Source organism: Columba livia, chromosome 1 (assembly GCF_036013475.1).
Source record: "Columba livia isolate bColLiv1 breed racing homer chromosome 1, bColLiv1.pat.W.v2, whole genome shotgun sequence".
Classification (NCBI taxonomy): Eukaryota; Metazoa; Chordata; class Aves; order Columbiformes; family Columbidae; genus Columba; species Columba livia.
Window position 1 is genome coordinate 63,893,427 of NC_088602.1, and position 21,214 is coordinate 63,914,640.

Consider the following 21,214-nt stretch of genomic DNA (forward strand, 5'->3'; position numbering starts at 1 on the left):
TGGCGATTTAAAAAAACGGAGTTAAAGGTGAAAATAATTTGCTTTGCCATCCAAATTGGTAGCAGTGTTTACAGATTCTTACAAAAGAGACTGAGTGCACAGAAATACCATCATTTTCTTTCATTTGGCATTACAATATTATGGGACTTTGTCTCTGCAAACCCATCACAGACAATATGGTGCATCGAGGCAGTCGGGCTGAAGTGTCCTGGAAAGGCCCTGCAGAGCAGGTCAGAGCGGCAGCTCGGGTGCCGTCCTCTTCCACACTGAGGCTACGTAGAATCCATAGGCACGTAGCTTGTATATTCATTTTGCACTTTCTGTTATAAAGATTTCAGAGTAACAGATTCTTATATTTATATGTCAATACAAGCATATTGCACCTATGTCCTTTTTTTGTACGTCAAGAAATTTTGTGGTTCGACTGAATGAGCTTCTGGAGGAGGTAGTTTGAGGGGAAAAGGTAAATATGGAAGATGATTTTCCCTTTTTTCATGCCATGAAGAAAAAATGTATAAATTGCAATTAGATAGGAATATTAAATTGAAAATGTTTTGGTAAAAACATGATGATGCATCTGAATTTTAGGAGGAACACAGTAGTAAGAGGAACAAAATACATCATAAGTACACAACTTTTTATTTTGCATGTAAAAATATGTTTACTTATTTGAGGATAAAAGAATAGAAAGTTAGTAGTGTCTGAACAGTATTCTTGATAGAATACCTTATGTTTTCCATTAGCTCCTTCAGCTTCCTTTATGCTCTTTTAGTAAGTTACATTGTAGATTTAATTGGAAACTGTTTCCTGTATTCTACAATGAGACTACATTTTTTTTTCCTGCAATATATGCCATACTGCTGCATAAAATCCTGAAGTTAATCACAGAATGTCAGGGATTGGAAGGGACCTCGAAAGATCATCTAGTCCAATCCCCATGCTGGAGCAGGAACACCTAGATGAGGTTACACAGGAACATGTCCAGGCGGGGTTTGGACATCTCCAGAGTAGGAGACTCCACAACATCCCTGGGCAGCCTGTTCCAGTGCTCTGGCAGCCTCACTGTGAAGAAGTTTCTTCTCATATTTAAGTGGAACCTCTTGTGTTCCAGTTTGAACCCATTACCCTGTCTTACCATTGGTTGTTGCCGAGAAGAGCCTGGCTCCATCCTCCTGACACTCACCCTTTATATATTTATAAACATTAATAAGGTCACCCCTCAGTCTCCTCCAAACTAAAGAGACCCAACTCCCTCAGCCTTTCTTCATAAGGGAGGTGCTCCACTCCCTTAAACATCTTTGTTGCCCTGTGCTGGACTCTCTCCAGCAGTTCCCTGTCCTTCTGGAACTGAGGGGCCCAGAACTGGACACAATATTCCAGGTGTGGTCTCACCAGGGCAGAGTAGAGGGGGAGAAGAACCTCTCTCGACCTACTAACCACCCCCTTCTAATGCACCCCAGGATGCCATTGGCCTTCCTGGCCACAAGGGCACAATGCTGGCTCATGGTCATCCTGCTGTCCACCAGGATCCCCAGGTCCCTTTCCCCTACGCTGCTCTCTAAAAGGTCATTCCCCAACTTATACTGGAACCTGAGGTTGCTCCTGTCCAGATGCAAGACTCTACACTTGCTCTTGTCATATTTCATTTAATTTTTCCCCGCCCAACTCTCCAGCCTGTCCAGGACTCGCTGGATGGCAGCACAGCCTTCTGGCATGTCAGCCACTCCTCCCAGCTTGGTGTCATCAGCAAACTTGCTGACAGTGTATTCTAGTCCCTCATCCAAGTAATTGATGAATATATTGAATAATACTGGTCCCAGTACTGATCCTTGAGGCACTCCACTAGATACAGGCCTCCAACTAGACTCTGCCCCATTGACCATATGTTTGAGACAGACTCAAGTTTCTTGGTTTTGTTTTCTGAGTATTCAGATTTCCTCAAGTGACGCTCTTCAGGAATTTCAAAATGTTATTTGACCATTCTAATAAAGCTTTGTTGTTGTGCGTTTCCATTACACATACTTACAGGTCTTTTCATTCTAATTTCATTCAAATGCTAAAGCAAAAGTCATAGCTATTCAAAGGCTTCATTTGCACAGTGAAATGATAGGACAGGGCTAAAAAATACAGCCGTTGACTCATTTTGTTACACAAAACAGTTTATCTGATGCCTAATGTCGCCTATCCAGGTTTAGATGTGTTTATCAGGAAATGGCAGTGTGTGATAAGTTCTTTTTAACTGGTGAGTCTACAGTAAATTAATAGCAGAGACTGTTAATAATTTATTTTCCATTTAAAGGAGACAAATAGGAGGAGCATTCAGTTTTAAACTACTAAAAGATTTGTTTTTGTTTTCCATTATTCATTTTGATTAAGAAATTTCATGGTATATTAAGCTTTTAAAAATATATACGGTGCAGTGTCCTGCCAGCTTCAGAGGCTCCCTGTTTGTATCAGGAAGAACTGTTAACATCCAGTCTCCTTATTTAACGTGGGAAAAGCTGGTGTGCCACTTCTTCTTAACAAGAAAAACAATACTAATTGTTGTTCAAAACCACACATCAACACTTACCTTGAGATTTTAAACATGTTTTGTAAAGATACTTCACACTGAAATGTTAACCAAATTCGAAAGCTCGATCTTGCAATCTAATAAACAGTTTTAGAAAAGAAGGAAAACAAATCCTGGTCCAAGGTTCAAGACCATCAAGTGCTATTCTGGCTTTTATTTCAGAAAATACTGCCAACAAAGTCACTAGCCTAGAAAAGTATTCTTCTAGGAAGTGCTGAGCAGCTTGCTTCAAATATGATTTTAAACTGTATAGCTAGAGAAATTTGTCAATATTAATTAGGTTGAAGTCTAACTGTTTATTCCCAGCTATGAGGACATACCATGTTACCTTTCATTCTGATAAAATTATAGTCCAGAAAGACAGACCTTACTTCCTAAGGGATTTCAGGCACAAGACCACAAAACTTAATGCTGATGCCGTGACGCAACTCAGTAACAGCTAGGATTCACTTGGCTTTTAAGTGACTCTTCCTAGAAAGCCCAAATTATGTATTAGGGTGTCCCAAGGGCAGTGTCTGTGCATCTCTGTACTGCAAGAAACTGGCCGGGATGGAACCATCCATGGTGAGTAGCCCAAAACTGCACACGGTACTTGAGTGCTGCACTGTGGGCAGTCTGATGTGCTGACTGGGGGATAACCAAAGAGTTTGGGGGAATTCAGAGAACAGCAACTGCTTTGACTGCCAGTAGGAACTTAGAGAAAAAAAAGAAGAAAAGTGAGCATACACAGTTAAGAGCTGGTTAGCTGGGCACACACATCTGGGTAAGTAAAAAAATGTGCATGTGCAAAAAACTAACCCCAAATGGTATGTAGCTTACAATTGTCTATTCTGAGAGTTTGATAAGGGCTTCAGTCTTTAACGCCTGCTCAACTCTTGTTTTCCCTATAAGTAACAAATGGGATACATATGTTTGTACCTCCCCTTTCTTGCCTCTTATCTAATACCTGCTGTGCTGGGGTAGCTCCCTTTCCCCAGCAGTGTGTTTTAGTTCTCCATGCTCCATTCTGAAAGAAGGAAACTGTTCCATCCACGTTTGAGCAAAGCACAGTCCCACAGGAGATAACAAGGCAGATCTCTCTTTTCTGTGCTGTCTCAGAGCAGCATTCAGCGGACAAACCAGCAGATGAGAAGCAACACGGTCACCACCACAATGGTTACTGCCTTGGTTGCTGCTATCCAAGAAATATTTGAACGTGCACACAAACACCACAATCTGTTCCCCCTCACCACATCCCCCGGTGAATTTTGTGTGGGACATAATCTCTCTTACCTCCCTCCTGCATCCAGCTCTGTTGCTTTTCCCAGGTCTTTTTCCAAGAAAATTAAGACTCAAGTTTATCTGTCCTTTACTCGAATAAAATGGTGCATGCTTTGGAAATTAACCCTCCCTCTGAGTCCATTAATGCTAGTTGCTCAAAAAGGATATATGGTCTCACAGGACTCTTTCAATATTTTTTTAAATTATAAAAGTTGTGATTTGAAAGTATTGGAAAAAAGGAATTTTTAACCCACTGAGTTTACTGCAAACTACCTGTATCCTATAATTTTGGCTCAAGTGACACATTACCTGACAACTCACACATTTCAGGATCTTCAGGGAGAATTTTTTTAAGAGCGATGCTATCTGTAAGACAAGAGAAAAGGTCCATTTTCATACATACCTAAAGATTTGAAGGTAACACAGAAAGGGCATAGCTATTTAAATTCTAATACCACGCACCCCCTAAGCAAATTCTTATCCAAATATACATTTTCTTCATACTAATCTGGTTCTGCATCAATCACAATTATATTCTTCAACTAATAGTGGACAATATGCCACTATCCTGAGGCTACGAATCGTTACATCATAGACTATCTGAATAATAGTCATGCATTGAATTTTGGCATCTTGTATTTCCAGATGCAGTTCATGAGAACCGTCTGCCAACTCTTTTTCCAAATTTGTACGAACACTGAAATAGAGAAAGTTGAGAGATTATCTAAATTTGACTGGCAACTAATCTGCTCATTTGAGAAGTCTCCACTTCTCAAATGGTTTTAAGAGCTGTTTTAGAAATAATTGGTTTCTAGAAGGCACTCATGTTTTTCGTGAGGTTAATATCCAACCACCCTATTAACTTTTTAACTGCTTCAATTTATGAAGATTCCCCTGACTTCTCAGAGGTGCACACTTAACAGTTCTGATTTATCATAATTAATTTTTTATCCAGGTATTGAGCCAAGACAGTATGTTTGGAATCCTGCTGATTTAAGGAGCAAAGTATTTGTAATGTGAAAAGCCCAGAAGGCTGCTGCCAGGCACTGCACTATAGAACCCATGATACTCTTATCTGTCTTATCATCGTCTGTGTGTGGAGACTATGGATGCTATATTAAAATATGTTGGTTTGGGAATAAGGAAACTATTCTAGCGGCATAAAAATAAATTTCACAGATGCACAGTAGAGTTCAGTCATCACCTCACATGGATTGACCTGCCAATCTGATAACCATCCATTTTGAACATCTGCCTGCAACTCGTCTTCTACATTACTGTTTCACAGACGTTACATCTTACTGCCACGTTACACTGCTCTTCTAATAGGGTTTACACATTGCAAAGCCATTTATTCTCTACCACCACACTGGATGTAGTCAAAACCTAACAGCTCTTCCTTAGTAATATTTTTAAAGAAAATCCATGGTTTTGTCTGGTCCCAAAACACTTTCCTTAACTATTGGTTTACACCATTATGATGATGCACTATTTGGCTGGTTTATGGTGCACAGCCCAAAACTCTGATCTGCAGTTTCTGTTTCTCACAGAACAGACAGCAACACGTTGCAACTTTGAAAGCCCTTTCTTACACACTGCAGACCAAAGCCACCTTGTTTCTTGTCCCAGGAACTTTTCCACCCACCTTCTCTGCCTCTTCTCTGCATAAGTTAAGGCAGGAATTAAGTGAGAGCTGAGTATTTGCACAACTCAACATCAAAATATGATCCAGCTTGGTGAAGCGTGAGGTTCAGGTTCAGGCACTGAGAGTTCTGTGTGTACAATGCAGGTGTCTAAGCTGCCACTACAGCCAGCAGAAGATTCTGTGTTGGATGCTGCACTGAGAGTAAGAACAAATAGTACATACAACATACTTTCAATCATGACATTCAGCCCAAGCCCTTTAGCATGTATTGTATTTAGTTGTCACACATTAAAAATCTCTTTACTGTCTAACAGTGCCCAATATAAGCACAATGAACTCCATTAACAAGCTTTTTAAAACTCTTGGGAAAGCCAAGAAAAAAATCAACTAGAAGAGAATGAAAACATACATGGCAAAGGATGATTTGCATCTATGTCCAAGAAAACAAAGACAAAATATTCTCAGTACCTTCTGTCATTATGACAACAAAGACACAGACATGCAAAATTTGAAACGTGAAGACTGAAGGTAGAATTTGGGGCTCTTGTACAAGCCATTAGCAGGATGGACTTACAGCTTCGTCCTCCCACATGACTTGTATTGCTTGTGGCCGCGTCTGTCCCCAATACACAGATTAGGACTAATCTTATTTATCTCACAAGGTCTGGACCTTGCAGCCTGAAGCTGTGGGGTTTTGTAGGACCTAAGCATCTTTAGAGTCCCCTGGTCTCTAGCCAGGGAATCTTCTTCCTTCCGTTTAGATGTATTCCACGCTCGGGGTTACAGGAGGATCTCCCAGTCCTCCCAGCACCTTTAACGACTGTGGGACTGCTAAAGAGAGGACTGGCCTGACTCTTAACACCCCAAATGGAAGGAAGGGAGGACAGGAAAGAGAATCATATGCTGCACACATCACACATGCTTTACAAGCACTAGAAGTTGCAAGAGTCTGATTCTGTGCCAACCACTGAGGAAAAAAACACAACAGAATTTCCACGGTCACTTCCAGCATGAATTTGCTAGAAATCTCACATTTGCTAAATCAGTGTACAGGGAGATGCTCACTCTGTAGATTTCCCCGGGCCTGTGGGAAATCGTCTTCTGTCTCGTGCCAGGCCTTTGAGATTGTGTTGCTCAGGGAGAGCCATACCTAGCTCTCCCATCTGGAAGCTCTGCTGTGCAGGGAAGCTATGGCAAGCATCAGGTGCGCAAACACCGCCTGCTTTGTGCTGCTGATGCTTCCCACAAAGCACTGGTTTGATTAGAATGAAAACAACAACAACCACCCCACAAAACAAACCAAAACAAACAAACAACAAAAAAAACCCAAACCAAACCAACCAACAAACCAAACACAGAAAACCCCTTTTTGAATTTCAAAGGAGTTCAGAGTTTCTAACTTGACTTATTGGAGCAATATAAATTAAGAGTCTTCCTCCATGTTAGCTATGGTTTCCCTGTTCCTGCTGCTACAGATTTCCTACTACCCTCCAACAGGAAGGTCCCACCACAGGATTCCCCTCTCTCAGCTGATTCCCTGGAGGTAGTTTTCTGCCTGCTTTATTCATTCCTCTTACATCTTACAAGACTGGAGTGTATCTTCACTTTTGCTCCAGTGACTAGCTCAGGGGATCATGGTAATAAATGATAGAAGACTTACAATGAATGACTTCATCTCCAGAACCCCATGTGTCCTCACACAGATTGTGACAATGCTTCAGAAGTCTCCCAGTCCACCATCTGGTTTTTAAAGCTTCCAAGCCTGTACGCTGCTTTTTGATCAAGTGAGTTCAGGAAGGGTATCAAAGAACAGTTGGTATGCACATTTATTTTTCCTTGTAGCCAAACAGCTTTCTTCCTAGTCAATGCACACATCTGAGAGTCTTGTCCATTTGATTCCTCCCCAAACCAATTCCTTTCCACACAGTCCCATTTGTTATGACAACTGGCCTGTGTGTCATCAAAAACTCTGGTGGGCACGAAAGGATCACCCAGCCATAACAAGCTGAATCTTCAGTAGTGCCCTTTGATAACATCTAACCTGCTACAGCCTAAAAGGACTACTACAGGCTACGCTGGTATTTCTAGCACATCCAGCTTGAATTTTCAGCCATAGAATAACCCTGAAGTCAAGAGTCTTTCTATTATTTATGTAGAGACTGCTGGTACTTTTAGTGAGTTCTTAGGATTTGCATTAAGGTAAATTTTTCATACCAGAGAAGGAATTTCTGGAGATACTTTATACCATCAGAAAGCAGAGTATCATTGCATGGTGTCCCCTGAGCCTGTGAGTCATGTTTGTTAATGTTCACGGTGTAATAAGAAGGCAGGCTATGTTTTCTGGTAACATATTTTGCTCACATCTTGTAAAAACATGGAATTGTGCAGCCTACCAATGGGATTCTATCAAGCCCGGGGTCTTCCTTTTCCCACTTTATCATATTTCCATTATATTTACCACTAATAAATCATTAATCCCAGCACTTTATTATACATATCTCAACTGCTCTGCCACAGTTATTAAAAAAAGAGAATTATTGTCAGTATATTTTTTTTCAATTTCCTCTTCCCTGTGGACAATCATCACTATTTTCTTCTCATCGTGTTTCAGAAATCTTCCCAACATACCCTGGAGAACTTCTCCAAATAACAGCTCTGAGGCTTAATTTTCTGCATATTTTTTTCACAGTAGATTACTTTGAATTTACATACAGTTTGTGATTCTGTACAAGGCATGGCTCAGACCAGTTGTTAATAAAGAAAGGTCTCAGATATTTGATAGACACAATTGATGTAATCTCTCCCTGAAAACCAACCTGTTGTCATTTTGTAGCCCCTCCAGACTTAACTGGCAGAAACAGGTGCAGCTCATACTAAGAGAACTTCTTTCTATAGCACCATAATTCTGCTCTTGCTTGAAATATGTGCATGTAGAATCACACCAGACTGCACAGGACACAAAGTAATGACTATCTGTTTAGATACCTTTGTACACCTCTTCTTACTCCTTACAATTTAAGGTAAATCATATTTTACAGTGTTCACAGAATCACAGAATGGTTGGGGTTGGAAAGGACCTCTGGAGATCATCCAGTCCAACCCACCTCCTAAAGCAGGTTCATCTAGAGCAGATCACTCAGGAATGTGTCCAGGTGGGTTTTGAATGTCTCCAGAGGAGACTCCCCAGCCTCTCTGGGCAGCCTGTTACAGTGCTCTGGCACCCTCAGAGTAAAGAAGTTTCTCCTCATATTCAGATGGAACCTCCTGTGCTTCAGTCTGTGCCTGTTGCCCCTCATCCTGTCATTGGGCACCACTGAAAGGAGCCTGGTCCCATCCTCTTGACACCCACCCTTGAGATATTTATGAGCATCGATGAGGTCCCCTCTCAGCCTTCTCTTCTCCAGGCTGAACAGACCCAGCTCTCTCAGTCTCTCCTTGTAAGAAAGATGCTCTTAGCAATAGGCACTGGGCACTAGACCAGGAGAAGTTAATCTTCCCAGCCTGACTCCCAAAGCGCAGCTACACCAGCAAGTCTCAAATACCTGGCAGAGTTTATCCATTCATAGCCTGCAAATTCTGTGCAATTGATGAGCAAGTCCAGCACCTCGGCATCTGTTAGATCCTTCCGGGCTTTCTCATCCCAGCTTTTGTTTGAGCTGAAAAGTTGAAAAAAAAAGAAAAAAAAAAAAAAAGCAAACCCACCCCATATTTATTTATAGCATTTTCACAATGTCAGAGCACCAGAAACACAATGTACATGCATTTGAAGGAGGTGCTCTGTGGTACAATTTTTGTCATAATATTTTGCTGATTTACAATTCTTAGGAATCCCACCCTACTCCTCCTATTTAGGATGGATATCTCAAGATATTTCAGCCTCATTACAATCCCCTTTACCTTCAGCTGTCATAAACTGAAAGAACACATTTACTCTAGTGGCTTAGTTATTTTCTTTATTAATTTCTTCAAAACCCCTAAATGCCATTTGTTCTTGACATTTGCCTGAAACTTAACTGCTTCCCTGCCGAAATTCACCCCAGCTTCTTGGCATATCTGGAACAAAAGAGTATTTTCCATGGAATATAGCATTATTTTCAAAGGCGGTGTTATATTTAATGCAGAAGAAATAACTTTTGAGAAAACCAAGGAGAGACTCTTTGTAACTAAATTAATTTCTTCTATAAATTCTGATACTGCTAGCCAACACAACTGTATCTTCTGTCAAGCAAAGATTCTGCAGAAATCCTGCTAAATCAAAAAATGCTCGGTCCCTCTTGTCTGACTTCTCATTGCTTGCAACCAGCCAGTGCCTAAGGTTCTGCTTTGACACATAACACAGCAGGGATCACAAAAGTCCAAAACCTCATGTTTCTACTAGCAAATAAAGCAGGTCAGGAACTGTCCTTTGGCACGGAAACCAGCTGGCACAACACGGCTTGCATACGCACAGCTAAACTCTTATCTGCCGACAGAGGTCAACTGCACGCAGGCGGTCTGCCGGGAACGGCCTCTGGCTCACACCGGCCCACGAGATGTGCTGGGAATGGCTTCAGAGACTGGTAGGTGGCTGGGGTGAAACCACCCTGGGGACACCAGCACCACGGAAAGAGGACAGAGGACAACCATGTGCCACAGTTTGAGTCTGAACCCTACCCCCGTTTAGTTTACTGCTATAGGGACAGAGATCAAAAAGTGCTTGCAACACAAAGCAGAACTGAAATTAAAATTGCATCTTTTATTGATGTCTCCCTTGTGCTCCACAGATTCTTCTTTCAAAGCTCTTTTTGACAGTATTTCCAAATTAAGGAGTCCTCTCTCCTCTTTCATGTCATCATTAACCGGCCCTTTTCCCTGGATGACCAACCAGATCTTTTTAACCAACACTGAAAATGTTCTTGTGCGGTACTGAAAAAAAAAAAATAGTGATTTATCTGAATCTACACTTTCTCTCTGCAGAGTCCTCTCTCTTGTAGTTAACTGTCACAGGGTCACCCTTTCTTATGGCACATATCTCATGGAGAACAGAGCATGGCTGCTGTTGACTTGATTAGCTACTTGCATCTCAGGTTCTGTTTGACCTCCGCTTTGGGTTAAGCTACCGTAAGAAGCCACTAGATATTACCCGTTGTTTCTGTAAGCCATTTCCTGACACTACGTTGGGTCGCCTGGCTTTAAGAAAGAGCATTTCTAGTTATTAAGAAGACAAAAGTACCCAGCATCTCTCTGTCATCTGATACACTTCAAAAAATCAGATGCCTCTCATCCAAGAAGGTGCCAAGCAATACATGGATATGACTGACGTTGCTAAAAATAGCTTAAAATACACAGGCACCTACATGTCTGTAGTAACCCCCATTCGTCCTTGGTCCTGGAATACTCTTCCTGAAAAATTTAGCTCCTGAAACCCGTGGTTTGGTTTCCATGAATGTAACCCACTGCTGCTGCAGCAGGGATGTAGAGACCTGTGACCTAAAAGAGCACTGACAATGTGAGAGGAGAAGGGACTGGGAAAGTCTGTGTGGTCAGAGTTAAACATACATCTTGGGTGCTGCCCCTAAAGCGCAAACCTTCTCTGCAGCACCTGTTTTCCACATGTTTATATGTCCTGCACACAAAAGCACATGCAATAGGCTATTCTGCTTACAGGCAAAGTTTTTAGAATTCAGGGGTATTCAAATAAGAAAGCAAATACCCACTGTTGGTTGCTTGGGGGATTTTTGTTTGTTTTTCATAATGGGTAAACTGTCTAATACACTTCCAGCTGTTTGATTGTCCGATCAAGCTATAAACACTAAAAACGCTGTTACCTTTGCATACACATCCTGATAAAAGCAAAATAAAACGCTAGAAGGCAAGCACTGAAAGACCAGGAAACGTCAGAACCCAGGCTGCGAAACTTTCGCATGGCTCTGCCAGGCCCCACCTCCGTGCCGCTACTTTTAGTTGATGCAGTTTCCCAAAAAGATGAGGCGATGCTCCCACAGGTTGTAACCGCTTGCCTGGAAATGACTCCTTTTCCTGAAAAAATGCACGTGAACACCCCAACTCCGACATTTATTCCTACCTGGCGAACACCTGCGCTTTGTAACCCGGGCTCACCGCTGGCAGGCGGCGGTGCCTCCCCCAGCCTTTCGCCGCCGGGCGGTCGAAGCGGCACCGCCCGCCCCGCCGCCCCAGGCTCCGGCTCCAGCTCCAGCTCGTACCTGTCGGTGCCCGCGAAGGACAAGTGCAGCTGAGCCCTCGGGTTAACTCCGCTTTCCCCTGCCAAAAAAAAACCAAAACCGCTAACGGGCCGCTGCGTGCGGGTCCCTCTCGGAACCGGGTTCGCCCCCGCGGCGGCGCGACCCAAGTTTTCGGCCTGGCGGGGGCCGGCACTGGCGGCGGGTAGGAGCGGCGTTACAGGTGCTCAAGGGAAGCGCGGCCGGCGGGCCCCAGGGTGGGGAGGAGCGCTCCGCTTCGCTCCCCTTCCTCACCCCGCCACACAAAGGGCCGCCGGCCGCCTCCCCCGGGAGCACGCACGGGGTGGGGGTGCCGGGGCCGGGGAGAGGAGCAGGGCCCTGACAAAAGGCAGCCCCTCTCCGCTCCCCCCGCACCCAGCTGCGGGCGGGGCCCCGCGGCGCCTCCCCCGCGCTGCTGCTCAGCCATCGAGCCGGCCCCGGGGGGAGGCGCTGCCCCGCTCCGCTTACCCGGGCGAGCTGCTGAAGCGCTGGCGGCAGCGGCCACCTGGTCCTCCGGGCAGGGCGCCGAGGTGAGTGGAGGCGGGCGCCTCGTGGCCCGCGGGCAGCACTGCCGCACGGCCCGCCCGGCCTCCGCTCGCCCATCTTGCCGGGGGCAGCGGGTGAGGGAACCCCCGGGCAAGGGGGGAGTCGGGCGGGCTGTGCTGGGCCGGGCCACGCCAGCCGGGTGAGGAGCGGGGGCGCGCCCGGTGCCGCCTGCGGCTGGGCGCTCCGCACCATAGGTCTTCACTGCCGGCATCGGGACTGCTTGGAGGGGGCTTTGTTGCAGGGGTGGGTTTCTCTTTCTCTGTTTTTTTGCTCCTCTTCAGTTTGCTCCTTTTCAGGTCTGAGCTAGGGGAGGAAGCGAAACAAAGGCACGCACGGTAACCTGCCTGAAAACGAAGGGATAAATTTAAAAAAGCAAAGCGATGGTTGCCAAAGGCTGCCCCCCTCTCTTCCCTTGGGTGAGGTGGCTGGGGCTGCTCCGAACAGGGCTTGTGCTTTGGGATTTCTAATAGGTTAACGAAGCGACCCGGAATGAGAGAAACAAAGCGGTCCCCTGGGATGAAGATGTTTGAGATGCGGGGGTTTGTTGGCTGGTGTTACCTGCAATGGTTAATCACACGGGCTGTAAAATAGGATGTTCCGTCGCTTGTGGTGTTTATTTACTTTTTGTATTTCACTGAGGCTGGGCTATCAAAATACATTAGCCAGCTGTATTGTCTGTAGATTTGTGGTTTGTTTTTTGATTTTTTTTTTTCTGTTTCTTTTTCTATCTACAAAAGGAAGGAGACTTCAGCGTTTAGTACAATCCAAAAGCCAGAAAGATTTGTTTAAAGATATTTTTAGCAGAAAACCTTGAAAAAGAATGTAAAACTTTATCTTTATAGACTTGGCAATAGATTTGCTCTTGCAAACCTTTTATTTCATTTTTAAAGCCAGTCTGTTTTAATGATTTCAGAATGACTGAGAATGTGAATAATAAAGGCTCAAAAAGCAAATAAAAAGAAACCAGATTTATTTTCTAGATTATATCCTACAGCTTGCCTTTTTATGACAATCTTTAAATACTTTTTGAAGTTTATTAGTACACATACGGCCTTTTTGTTTCTGGGAGTGGAACCGTCAAAATAATGTTCAGTAGCAGGGTCTCTATTTAATGCACTTACCCCGTGCAAGTTTGTTAGTATATTGAAAAAGAAAGAACACCGTTCTAAACAAAAGTGCACATTTTCTAATGTAAGTAGGGGGGGAAAGGTAAAAATTGATTTGGACCCCAATTCAAGAAGGTGCTGGAGCACATGCCTAATAAAGGCACAGCCATAGGGAGAGGATTGAGCATCCTTTTAGCACTTGTTGATGTTGGATGTCATTTCTTGTGTTTTGGGCTTGGCTGCTACCACACAACCCTTGTTTCTGTCCTTATCCCTTCTGTAGGGAGGTCTGGGCCACATAGACACTATTTTTTTTCTGTTGAACTTTGAAATTCTTGTGTTTCAGATGGTTTCCAGAAGTCATATGCTTCACTGATTGAGGACTGGGTGATACAAGAGTAATTACTTAAGTTGCCTGGAAAGACTTTTTTTAATGACAAAGATGTCTGTAAAGTCAGCCTTGAAGGCAGCCACCTGTGTGCACTGTTGAGGCTTTGCAGGAGCTTCAAAACTGATATCAGGTTTAATCATCTTAATAAGTGCATCTACTTCAAATTTTTAGTACAATGGTGCTTTCAAGATGGAAGTTCTTGTCAATTGCTGTTTCTAACAGAATTACCCTGCTGGGAAAATCTATAACAACTTCATTAGGAAGTATTTAGCATGGTTACTTGACAAAAAATTAAATCCCAAATAGATCAGAAGAGAACCTACTTCTTCTCTCCTAAACAATGTCCTCTACCTTGCAGTTCTGTTCAAGAAATTCTGCAGGCACAAGGCATTGGCAGTGCTCTCCATCTCTGTAGACAGGCAGTAGGGAAGGTTTTTTTGAGCCTTAGGAAACCTCAGCCATGCCTTTTTTTCCCTTGTGTGTGTTATGGTAAAAGGTTGAACACTGAAGCTATGAGTCTTGGGTTTGTTTCTTTTTTTTTTTTTCTGGATTATTGAAAAAGGCTTTTGATCTGTGAGAAGTTTGGTTTGGGAGGGAGGAGGAAGAGAAGTCGCTTGTGGAGGAGATATTCCGTGAGCCCTTTGAAACCGGACACCTATTATGGTTGTCGGCAAGTTGGTGGGATGAAGTGACCCAAGTGATTTCTCAGAGACCTTGGTCCTTAAAGCTAAGGAAAGCACGTACTCCTGTTATATGGTCACTGAACAAAGACGTCATCCTAGAAGCTTTCTCCAGAGAAATGTCTTTGATATTCCAAGATCTGATTTCTGGAGAAACTGCTAATATTCTAATACTTGTTCCCATGATAAATAAATTAAAACCAAGCAGAACACACCATGTATTCACTGATCTTCAGGAAGTAGCATATATTTTGCTTCTTTCAACAGAATTAGTCTACAAGTTAGGATTTGCGTGCTTGGCCACAGGTACCTCTGAGTTAAACAAGAGGTATTTGCATAGTGTCTTCATGCTTGTGGCCATGTCTTGTGTTTGTCACGGCTTTGCATGTGCAAGAATAATGCACTGGTGAGGTGGGATTTTGGGTTTATCACGAGAACAACTTGAATAAGAGGAGATTTATCAGCCCCTTAAGTAAGGGGCCAAGCATGTAACCACCTTATTCTCCACAGAATGCCTCAGAGCACTGTCAGCTTCTTTTGTGTTTCAGACTTAATTTAAAAATGAAATCTAGCTTGTCATTCTCTGGGGTCTTGAGAAAAATCTCTGAAATGTGATCCGAGGGGAAACAGATACAGACTATGAACAGTTTTAGAGAGATATAAACGGCTCTCCATGCCACTTTAGAGAACACCGTGTTCAGGCCTATTTGATTATTTGATTTCTCATGGATGGAAGGAGAAATCAGTGGGAAAGAAAACTTTGGCTTGTGGGGGCAGTATGAGGGGGCAGGAAGAGATTTAGATACCTAATTCCAAAAGCTTGGTTTTCAGGAACGTAGGTGGTTTGGTGGGAGTTTTAAAGACTAAGGAAATTATGCTTTTGCTAATAATGATCTCTAGGCAACCAGAATTCTATAATATGGTGCTTTTCTCACATTTACATTGACACTCCTCAGACTCTGATTTTCTTTGGTTATATTCACTGAAAACAGGGAAGATCATCCCCCATTAGACATGAAGTTTGTACAAAAGGGACAGCAAGCCACTTTACAAATCCAAGACCATACTAAAGTTGAGGGCCTCTGGTTTTTTTTATGTGGTGGATCCAAAGTAGAAATGATGCCTGTTTAAGGTCCAGATTTCTGAAGGACCTGAGGTTTGGATATTTGCAGATGGTGGGGGAAGAGGAGGAAGAACTTCTGGCTTTGTGTGTCCCTTCTTACCTGTCAGAAGCTCTTCCCTTGCCCTTGTGCTCTGCTCTGACAGTCTGTGGGCAGCTTGGTGTGCATTGGACCTGTAGCTCTGAAAAGGGAGAGAGAGTTTGGCTGAGAATTTGAAGCTACTCCTGAACCAACATGCAGAGTGGTATATTGAAAGTTGCTTGGGAGAGCTCAGTCACCCTCTTGTCATGTGTGTATTTTTACCTTTTAATTCCTTTTGTTAGAAGTCTTAAAATATGATGCATGGTTCTGAGCTAACTAACAAAAGAGAAACTTTCCTTGTGTGGCTGCCCAAAAAGGAGGAAGGAAGACAGCTGAGGGACTTCATTTAAACTTGTATGTGTTCCTCAAAAGAGAAGCAACTACCTATAAGATGAAAATTTGAATAAATAAGAAAGCATTTTTCTTTTGAAACACATTTGATTTTTTTTTTTCCCTGCCTTTGAAGAGGCCTCAGTGTAGCTCTTGCTAAATAGTTTCACAGTTTCTTTGAAATTAGTGTTTCCTACATGAGTCTGTTGATGATTTCTAATGGTTTGTGAAAGGCTTTTAAATAAAAAATGAGAACATTTATCTTGAAGGACTACTTAGAGCTCAAGTTAAATGTTGATCACAGTAAAGCTCCAAATGAGACAAAATTTAGTTTGTAAATTGATCTTACTTTAAAACACGTAAGGGTATTTTACATGCCCTAGAGAGGGATAAGAATGTCTGGGGCTTTGTTGCTGGTGGTTTTTCCCTCTGTCTTTGTGAACAAAATGTGAAAGGACTGGGGGAGGGGCAAGAGCAGAAATACAATTTTCTCCATAGGCAGAATTTGAGTAGCTTAATAGGCTTTACTAAAATCCTAAAATGCTTTATTTTTATTACAGGGCTCATTTTTTGTGGTACTATGTCAGTAATGTATACAAAAGTGGGACTTTTCCTCATACAAACTCAGGTTCATCCACAATTGCTTTGGCCTCTCTTGAGTCGATGTGAGGGACCAATGAGCCTCAGGAAATATGTGTTTCTTACTGCAGTGAATGATGAAGGCACAAGGGTCGAGAACGTTCTTAACCTAGGCATCTTGGTTTAATGTCTGAATTTAGGTGGGAGGGACCTGAGCTGTAATGTATGTTTATCTTAGGTATTTTGCATTTTCCTGGTATATTGTACAATGTAAAGAATAACTGGCCAGCATAGCAAAGCAGAAAAATCAGAGAAAGCTGCAGCCCAGAAATACACGCTTAAAATGAGATTCCTATTAGAACAACATTGGCGGGCTTAAATACCATTCGGTGTATTTTAATCCATTCTAAAATAAGCATTAATTAGTACTGTGCAGACACTGGTGTCCACTTTAGTCCAATTCTCCTGCAGAGACCTGTGAGGTACATGGATGAGCTCTTACTTCAGCAGCTGGACTCCACCATCCCTACTGAGATGGCTGTACTAAGCTCAGTCATTTTCAAAGTTTAAGCCTGCCTGTTCAGGCTGGATAACGTATTAAATAGTTTTTCTTTAAGAGCGTTGGAATAAAGCATCATCATATATATGGAAAATAAGGGTGTGAAATCTTAGTAAGCACTATATTAGGACCAGTTTTGCCCATGCAAATACTTTTTTTCCCTTCTGACTTAAATGAAGCACTGATGAAAGCATGCTAAAAAGCTGCAGTGGTTAAATGCTGAGGTAATTCACAGGATAATCTGTAAGTATTGGACAAATGGTCTTAAAAGTGAGATACATTTTAGTGTTTGTGTTACACCTGACTAGAAATAATGCCCTGCCTAAATAACCAGGGAAATAGCTGAAGCAATTGCAGCATGTGGCAGCAACAGAAATCCAGTAATAGCGTATTGACATACAGCAACGTGGACCCCAAGAGTCAGGTTTAACTGCTGTGGTGAAATGGTTGCGGAGTATGGATTTGAGATAACTGGATGCCTTATGTAATCTGGTTACATTTGAAGATAATTATTAACTACTCCCTTTGTAATGCTGTTATTGAATTAAAGAGGGGTTTTGAGTGAGAAATGGAAGTAAATTCAGTGAAGTGTGTGTGCAAACTGATTGAAGTAGAAGGACTCCTGCTTTCAAAAGCTGCTCTTCTGTCTGAATTTCATAAGCAATAGTTCAGAAAGCATTTGCTTAATTAAGAAGTGGTGTGGGGTGCTATGTAATGTTACATATTACTTCTTAATATTGCGTATTAATGCCTTATTTGCCCCATCTGTAATGACAGTTTCAATGCTAAGATCTCATCCATTTAGCATGCTGTCAGACCTTGCAGATGAAGCACACAGCATACCTAATTGATATCAGAATAGCTGGTAACTATTTACATTAAATGGGGGGATGGTGACCCCTACCCAACGTTCCCTTTGGAAGTGACTGGCATCACAGGGGTGCAGAACGGAGCTTTTACATGGGGACTGTGAATTCACAGTGCCCTGCTCTGTGTACCATGTTCCCAGAGACTTTCTCTCCTTCCCAGCCTAGAGCACATGACAAAGCTGTAATGTATCTGTGTTTTCATACAGCGATGAGGAACTACCACATTTATCAGATGTTCTCTGACAAATCATGCATGTTCCTGTGTGTTTTGCTGTATCCCCATTAGAGTTATATATTGATAAATTTAATAAATGGTGTTGAGGAGCAACAAAAACAAGACTGCTTCACAAGAGGGGCCAAGGCAGGAGCCAGGGGTGGCCCTGGCATGGACTCACCAACCAGGGCACTGTGCAGTGGGGCCAAACACCAGAACTGGGCGCTGGTAACGAGCTCTACCAACCAACCCTGAGCCAGCAGCAATGAACCTGGCCCCTCCAGGGAGTCTGATCAGGAGGGAAAGGATCCAGAGCCAGGACTCCAAGCAGGGCTGTGAAATAGGCCTATCGTAGAAGGTCATGAGCTGGAAGGGACCCACAAGGATCATTGAGTGCAACTCCTGTCCCTGCACAGGACAACCCCACAGTTCACACCATGTGTTTGAGGGTGTTGTCCAGTCCCTTCTTGAACGCTGTCAGGCTTGGGACCGTGACACCTCCCTGGGGAGCCTGTTCCAGTGCTCCACCAGCCTCTGGGTGAAGAACCGTTTCCTAATGTCCAGCCACCTCTGGCACATCTTCCTGCCATTCCCTTGGGTTCTGTCATTGGTAACTAAAGAGACGGTTTGGCACCTGCCCCTCCTCCTCCCCTTGTGAGGAAGCTGTAGGCCGTGATCAGCCTTAGTCTTAGTCTCCTCCAGGCTAAACAAACCAGGTGACTTTAGCTGCTCCTCATACAGCTTCCTCTCCAAACCCTTCACCAACTTCGTAGCCCTCTTCTGGACACACTCTAGTAGCTTAATATCTTTTTTTATACTGTGGTACTCAGAACTGCACGCAGTGCTCCAGGCCTGTCCAAGGGACAGGGCTGCAGACAGGCATGATGACCACATGGCTTTGGCAGGGACTAAATGCCTTGGACTGAACTTGGGTGCAGCTCTTGAGCCTGTGGGTAGAGGTCCTGGCTGAGGCCAGTCAGGGCTAGTGAAGTTCTACCCGTGCCTTCAGGCCCTGAAAAATGGATCCAAATTCTGCCTGTGCTTTTCCTTGGGTATTTTACCAACTTTGATGTCTGCAATCTGCTAAAAACAAACAAACAAAAGACCCACCAAAGAACAAGACCCCGCTACCTCTTCCCCCTTCCCCTCTCTCCACCCCCAACAAACAAAAAACCACAAACAAACAACAATAAAAAGCAGAATTGATTTTTAGCATGCTAAACTGAGATTCAGGAGCAGTTGCTCAGAATTGCAAATGTCAAATGGAAGTTTCATTCTTTTTTTTGTTGTCTTGGTACATCAGCCTAATTTTATGCTACTCGAGGGTATTAGTTTATGTTTGGATGCCTTGAAATAATAAGGGAAACTACTCGTGTCTGCAATATTAATGCAGTGATCCAAGTGAACATATTTCCATCAGGGATGCTGTGACTATTTGGAACATTTTACATTAGCTTTTAGGACAAAAGGGTAAGGGTTTTCTTTCCCCTCCTTTATTAGATGTTTTTATAGTCAGCCTTGGTAAAGTCAGTTTTGTGGATGTCTCTGAGCTGCCTCACTTTGTGAAAGTGTGAAAAATATGTGTAGTGATGTTCTTAGCCCTCCCATATTTTTTTCCCCAACTCCTTTGCCCCCTGAATCCCTAAACTGTTGGCTTAAAAACTAAGTTCACATTACTGCTCTTAAAATCAAAATGAGAGAGATGAATGGGTCAGAAAACTAATAAATTAAAGTAGGATTAAGGTTATAAATGTGTGTCTCTAACTGCATGTTTGGGTATAATGATTTCTGTTGATCTTCAGGAGTTTCCATTCCTTAAAGAAAGGCAATACATTAAAATTTTATTGCTAGAGTAGTTTGCTGACTACTGATGCATAGATCCACCTGCTTTTTAGTTCACCTCGCACAGAAGCCAGGGAAACACGACTGAAATTTTCCGGGATTTTTGTCTCCTTTTGCCCCAGTTCTTGGGGTAAAAAGAAGTTCTAGACAGGAGAACTTTAAACTTTAGCAGGTGGTTTTAAGAATAAAAAAAACTATTTATTTAATGTCTGAAGTGTAATGGTAGTAGAAGGAAATCCCCCTGCTCCCACAGAACTGAAAATGTATCGAAGTGCTATGAAATGCTTCTTTAATGCTTCTTTTATTAAGACCTGTGCACACATGCCACTTGCGTACCTGTGTGAGCACCCTTGTGCCCGTCACTGCGCACAGCGCATCAGACGGTTGCAGAGGCAGATGCAGCTTCAAAGTACATACTATGCACTACATACATTATTTACAAGCAGGATGTGCTTTAGTACAGCTCTGCCTGCCACTAACCTGTGTGACGAGGAGGACGTGTGCCATGAACCCCTCAGATTTGGCAACTACAGAAAGAGTTGAGTGATTTGCTTTTAACTCCATTACCTGTCCTCATGACGAATGTTACAGAGCCTGAAAAACTTGGGAACAAGCAAAGGGAGAATTGAGGAAACTGGCAGTGTGTTGACTAAAATAAAACAAAATGACTATCTTTAAACTGGTAAGAAGATGCACCTTGCAGTAATATTTGAAGAAGAATGTTTTATCTGGAAATCTTCTCTTCTGTTGAAGAAGTAATGTAATAAATGACAGAGCAAGTATTTAATCTTTCATAGGTGACTCCCCGGAGATCTAGTACTAAATGGTGTGAGCTGTGGTTGGTTGTTTTCCTGTTTGCTTTTAAAGTGATAACACTTTGATATCAAGCAAGCTTTTTCTTTTTTTAATGGCATTTACTTTATGTGGGTCTATAAAACTGTCACCTTTACATGTAACGTAGAAAATCTCTACATGTATCATTGTTAATATCTGTGGTCTAGAGTGATGCTTTTACTCAAGCTAATCAGCAGCTAGAAACAGAGATATGTTAGAAACACTCGAACATGATGCTTGCAGGATAAATAGAGGTCATGCATCTCTTCCTTATCGAAAAAGCATTAAATTACCTGGAGAGATGTACATCTCTCCTACTTGGCCTTGGCATTTTCCCGATAGACTTGGAAAAGCTTTTTCAGGTGGC

General features: G+C 42.8%; 1 protein-coding gene and 1 long non-coding RNA gene across 13 annotated transcripts in view; one reads left to right on the forward strand and one right to left on the reverse strand.

Moving 5' to 3' along the window:
- Positions 1–105: 105 nt before the first annotated feature.
- Positions 106–12,064, reverse strand: LOC135579163 (uncharacterized). Its single transcript, XR_010471738.1, has 2 exons — positions 5,478–12,064; positions 106–4,198 (listed from the first exon to the last, which is right to left on the reverse strand). It is a non-coding gene; the product is annotated as an uncharacterized LOC135579163 (long non-coding RNA).
- Positions 12,065–12,116: 52 nt separating this feature from the next.
- Positions 12,117–21,214, forward strand: part of MCF2L (MCF.2 cell line derived transforming sequence like) — a 163,906-nt gene continuing 154,808 nt past the window's right edge. For 10 of the 12 annotated variants that reach the window (XR_010471714.1, XR_010471715.1, XM_065058838.1 and 7 more), the window contains exon 1: positions 12,140–12,225. The gene's annotated coding sequence lies outside the window, so the exon portion shown is untranslated. Of the gene's footprint in view, positions 12,226–21,214 lie in introns of all 12 variants that reach the window. The other 2 variants (XM_065058970.1, XM_065058989.1) reach the window with 2 other exon arrangements.